This window comes from Apus apus, chromosome 1 (assembly GCF_020740795.1).
Source record: "Apus apus isolate bApuApu2 chromosome 1, bApuApu2.pri.cur, whole genome shotgun sequence".
Lineage (NCBI taxonomy): Eukaryota > Metazoa > Chordata > Aves > Apodiformes > Apodidae > Apus > Apus apus.
Genome location: NC_067282.1, coordinates 138768666 through 138774665, shown reverse-complemented (window position 1 = coordinate 138774665; position 6000 = coordinate 138768666).

The following is a 6000-nucleotide window of genomic DNA, read 5'->3' as shown; positions in this document are numbered from 1 at the left end:
CATTATCAAGGTACTACAAAAAACCTGTTGAATTGCTTGTGCCCTGTCATGTTGCCGTTCCAGTGGAAACCAAGTTCTTCATGAAGACCAGGGCCTGCAGAGAAGAGGCTTCTTCCAGTTGACTGAGGAAGGCCTCACATACTGCTTCTTCTAGTTCCCATGAATTGTTGCAAATGTATCTAAGTCCAGATAGTCCAGATAGTGTAATGCTAGTATTACCTATGTTGGTCTACCCTTTAATCCTGACTTGTGAACTCTAAGCAGGCTCATCATCCCAGCATGATGCTGTGCTCCCAATGGGATCATGGCCCTGCATCTGTATGCAGACCTCTAATTCTTTCTGTTTGCTCCCTGTGATTCGTATGTTACTGTACAGACACTTTGAAGATACAGCCAGTCCTGCTGATTGCTCAGAAAAAAATTCCCATAATGGTCCCTATCAGCATTTCTTCCTGCACCTCTTCCATCCCTTTTTTGCTGATTACAAGGCCTCCTAGACCCATATCCCCCTGCACCCTTTTTATGTGGAAGTCCACCACTTCCTCATTTGATTATGAGTTGTCAACTCTCCACCAATATATTTGCTACTTTAACGCTCTCCTTACCATGTTGGCCAGACTTTGGCAAAAATGGTTTTTTTTTCTTTTTTTTTCTTTTTTTTTTCCCCCAGACCATGACTTAGTATTTATTTGTAACAACACTAACATTTATCCTTATGAGGGAAAGCATTAATGTCAACCATTCCATGGACTTGGTTGAGTTTACTTGTGCAAATTCTTACCAGGGTGACTAGAATATTAGTCCAGCCATTCTAGCATCATTAGTCTCCAAAGCTGCAACTGTATTTTACATGAAATATAAACAGTTGCTTTATGACTCCATTGTCATTTGCTAACCACTTGTTATCATGCAAATACATTTGTGACTAAGACATGCAACATGTTTTGAAGAATGGTATATGACATTAAACAGCACAGAAAGACTCCATTATACAAGCAATTATTATATTAACTGAGAGCTAGTTAGCATGCTGCATCTTGCCCTTCTTTGGATAAAAAATAGGTTTCTTTTTTCAGTCCTTTATGGCTTTTTTTTAAAGGTGCATGCCCCATATTCTGGCCAGCATTTCTATTTTTTTCTCACCGTTCTGATATCTGGACTAGGCATAATCTGTTGCTGACAACGTAATGAGAGTCAAGTTGGCAACACAATCACTCCATTATCTAAGTCATTGCTCCATAAAGTGCTATGAGATACCTTGAATATGAAAGGCCATATATCTAAATAAATTATATTTTGTTCCGTATGGTGCCCAAACTGTACTAATATATATATAGTGTTCTGTGTGATGGGAGGAAAATGGGAGCAGGAAGAGAACAAAACCCATTCTTAACTGTATTACACTAGACTGACTTTCTTCACTACACAACTATTTTCTGATATTTGACATTCACTCTTGAAATTGTTTCAGTAGAGTTATAAGTCTGTAATGAAACATGGCATGGAACACCTTTAAGTAACAAGACTTGAAGTACTGCTATGAAAACAGCAGTTTCTTTTTTATTCAGCTAAAGCTAAAAGCCACATTTTAAATTTGTTTTTGTGCATGGCATGTTTAGTGGACTGCTATAACTTTTGAAAGCCAATACTGAATAGTTCTTTTTACTATTCCAGCATACTACTTAGTTCTGGAATAAAGTGTTCTTGGTAAAAGGGCTGATGTTTCATGAATAACTCAGTGCTTTTGATCTCTCCAATCACCTTTTTGTTGTACAGTAGTGGAATTATGTTTATTTTCTGTGAGCCTGAAGCCTGGTACAGGCTCTGTAGAAGTGTTTTCTGGGTGCTGGATTGTAGACACATGAGATGATGTTTTGCAGGCCCTTCTGATTAACATCCCTTGGCTATATATACAGATGAGAAGAACACGAGATCTCTCATACTTCCTAAAAGAACATATGATCATAAAGGAGAGAATATTTTTGCATGAAATTGATTTCTGATGAGTTTTTGGAAATTTTTTATAAAGTAAATTTAAGAGTGGCTAAATTCAACTATGTTTCAGTATTTCAAAATATGGATGATTGAGGGAACTTCAGTAAATAACATGACGCTCCTCAGGACAAATCTTGGCTGGAAAATCCTCAAGATCTGGCATATTCTTTTGGCATTACTGTTTCTGGCAAGGTTGGAATTAGGATATGCAGAATGCAGCAAAGTTAAAAAAGAAGAAAAGTAACTTTTTCAGTGAAGTTACTTTGTGGAAAGCAGAGTTCATCAAAGGTGGCATTAAACTGCAAAGTCAGAAGATGATCTGGTTCCAGTCATTTCAGTGTCTGAACCACAAGATTTTGATTAATTCATTTTAGAGAGGAGCCATATACATGATGTCGGACTTTATGTTATGTGTTGCAGCTGTGTTTGAATCAAGAGTGACACTATGAGGTGGCTCAATATTTGGCTTAATATAAAAATATTCCTGATTTTTCTCTGGCTACTTTTTCCATTCCTACTTCAATCCGGTCTCTATTATTTGTGTCCTGTGTCTGTAGCAAACTTGTTGTACTTCTTATGGGTTACCTCATAGATACTGCACTAGAACAAAGCAGACATCTATCTTGAGTTGCATTAATTGTAAGCTGAATGGATGGCTGCATGCCTTCAGTATTCTGTTTTTAATGTTATCATGGGTGTCATCTCTGTTTTCAGCTTTTTGGTTTTATTGCAGTTTTATTTTCTGTAATTTTCTTGAAATGCAGAAGATAGAGTTATGCTGTGATGAATGATTTTGGGAACCTATAGCTCAGAAACTAGTTTATTCAAAGATTGACCATTGAATGTAAAGTATGCAAGGCTAAGAACAGTTTTTATATGATCCATTGTTGAATGTGAAGTGATTCATTTTCCTTTTCTAAACATGCTATCTTTGCTGTAGTTCTACCATTTGTCACATTTTTCCATTAATAAGTATCCAGAAGGACAAAAAGCATGAACAGTCTTTCCAAAGTTCAGTATCAAATAAATTAGTATATAAGAAATATCTTTTTGACATAACAAAACATACACCTGACAGCATGCCACATAAATTAGCAGCTTCTAAGATAGTTTCTGCAAAATGATAGCACTTGGACAGCTTTTCCAAAAGGTGATATTGAAAGCTGAATGGGAATGTCATGAACATCTGGGAATAGCTGGCTCTCATTTCAGGTTATTTTATTCATAGTTCTGTCTGTGATGAGGCATGTGCTTATATTTATAGGGACATCATATTTAAACCTATGCAGGTACTGTTGCAAGTCTCAGATCAACACAGCAGGTAAACATATCCTTTGTACTGCCCCTCTACAACAAAGTTAGAAACATATGACAGAAGTTAACCACATCTTTATATTCTTTACTGAGTGGAGGGCATAGTAGTCTGGCTTATTGAACAGACGTATGGCTGTATTGTTGTATGACCACAGGCTGCAAGGTTCATGGCCAAGTTGCTCACAGAATTCATGATCTTAAAAGACTGCAACATACTGGAATAAGCAGGATTTAAAATAAATTAAATGAAGAATTTGTGTGGTTTATCCTACCACAACAAAGCCTCCTGACTGCTCATTCCACTGTGATGATCGGAGGGTATTGGTTATTCAGGCAGTGATACCACTGGATTAAAAACAAGCCAGGCTGGTAGAGATCCAAGGTAAGAGTGCTGGCTGAGAAAAAATGAAAAGGTAAGCACATATGGCTGAACAGCTGCTTTCAAATTTATAAAATGTCTTTTTTTAATCCCAGCAGCTTTCTCAAATTTTTCCACTTAATTCTGTTTCTTTACAGAAGGAACTTTGAAAATAATTGCATTTTTAAATTTTAATTTTCCCCAAATCTTAAATCAGTTCCATTTCAAGTTTGTAATTTGAGCTTTCATCAGAATACTCTAAATGCAGAAGTAACTATATCTAGAGGAGTTAAAGAGAGTTTCCAATCATAAGATGGAGACAGCTGGAAGGAGAAGAAGTTTTTTTCTGTAGCAAGTCAAATTATTTATTCTTGTATGGTGGTGTGAATTTTTTTTTTACTATTTTTACTGCAGCAAGTTTCACGCTGAATTTATATGTATTATTTTATTCATAGCCCAAATTCAGGGATGTTTTCTTGCATCATTCTCAAGATAATAGTTTTTAACAACAACTTTCTCCACTTTGCCTTGAAATTCTCAAAGCCCATTTAAGACATTAATTTATAAATCTGATAATACACCTAAAGGGAGAGAAAATATTTCAGTTTTTAGCCCTGAAATGCAGAGATTGCTACAATGCAAGGAGTGTAGGACAGAACAGAGGTTGAATCTAGGGGTGTGGCTCCTTTCCATCCTTGTTTTAACCCACTGAAATATACTTGAATATACTTCATTTATCACAGAAAATGAAACAGTCCCTCATGCTATGGATTGGTTTATATGACCTGTCAACAAAGAAGAAAAGTTTAAAACTTTATTGTGTTTCTCTGCAACAGAGCTTTATTTTTGTTCTAGTATACTTTTTTGTAGCTTTTAGTATTTTCATTTTTATTTTGATTCTTATTAGCTGTGTGAAAAGTAAGTCAAATGAAATACTTAAATATTTTTTATTTGCTTTGTTTTGATTTGTTTTGTTTTTCTGAGAAAAAGTCATGTTCAAAAATGGTTTTTCTTTTCAGGTTTTCAGTATATACTTTTTTTTTCATATGATATCTTAAAGAACAAAAAGTTTTTCAGGATTTTAATCTAATCTTTTTTTAATTACTTCAAATTGATGATGTCAAGAAAAATGCCAAGTTTTGCTTTTCTTGCCAATTTTAGTTGGAGATGTTCTTGGAGGTTGAGTTGGTTTTTAGTATTCTTATGGTTTACTGCCTTTTGAAATGAAATGAAACCAAACTGAAAATGTTGCCCAAAACCCAACTTTTTGTGTAAAAAATATCCAGTGTGCAGACACAGGTACTAGACATGGTATGGGAAGCAGTAAAATTGCACCATAATGACATTTCACCTGGCTTTCTGTTTGATTAGGTTTATGGAATCATCAATTTGAGCTTACCACAAGTACTTATTCACAGTTCAGCACTGTGCCACCTGGACATGGATTTCGACCCCTGGATGCCTTTTTTTTTGTTTTATTTTAAAAGTTGTTCAGATGTTTATGGTCAGATTTTTGAAAGCTTTGCCAAAAGTACTTGCTAAAACAGATATGAGCCTATGTGGATTCCAATTTATTTCGTTCATATTTAAATAATTCACTTATGGGTTGTAACTGGTTTTAAAGGAAATTCCAGCTAGGCAGCTTTCGTGTCCCTGAAAACCTTTAATACTTTGGCTCTTGGACCTAGACCACCTATAGCACTCCAGGATGAGAAGTGCCGTCAGTATTTAAGTCCTATCAGTGTTTAACAGGCATTTGGACAATGCCCTCAATGACATGCTTTTGGTTTTGGTCAGCCCTTAAATGGCCAGGCAATTAGGCTAGATGATCACGGGAGGTTCTTTCCAACTGAAATACTGTATTCTATTCTATTCTATTCCATTCCACTCCACTCTATTCTATGCTATGCTATGCTATGCTATGCTATGCTATGCTATGCTATGCTATTCCTTAATAATGTAGTGTCAGACTGATAAAGTAATTCCTTCATAAACAAGCAAGTACAAGCAACTTTGAGGCTTTTTTCACTTTATATAGTAGTCTTTCATGTGTATTTTACCATAGAAGGACTGAATAATCTTAGTTTGATAGCAGAAGTATATTTTGCAGAGGGAAAAAGCCTCCAGACTTATGACCATGTATGTCTGCATTTGGTGGCTCGGCCGATCTGTGCTTTTCCCTTTTCTTCCAGCATATGGGAGTTTAATAGCTTACCTGTGGAAAAGGAAGTTTAGACCTGGTCTTTAAAGACCTATGTCCTATCCCAGAGGAGACCTCTATCATTATTCCAACTATGCTGACAACACAGAATGCACTGTCAAAGTCCTCTAGG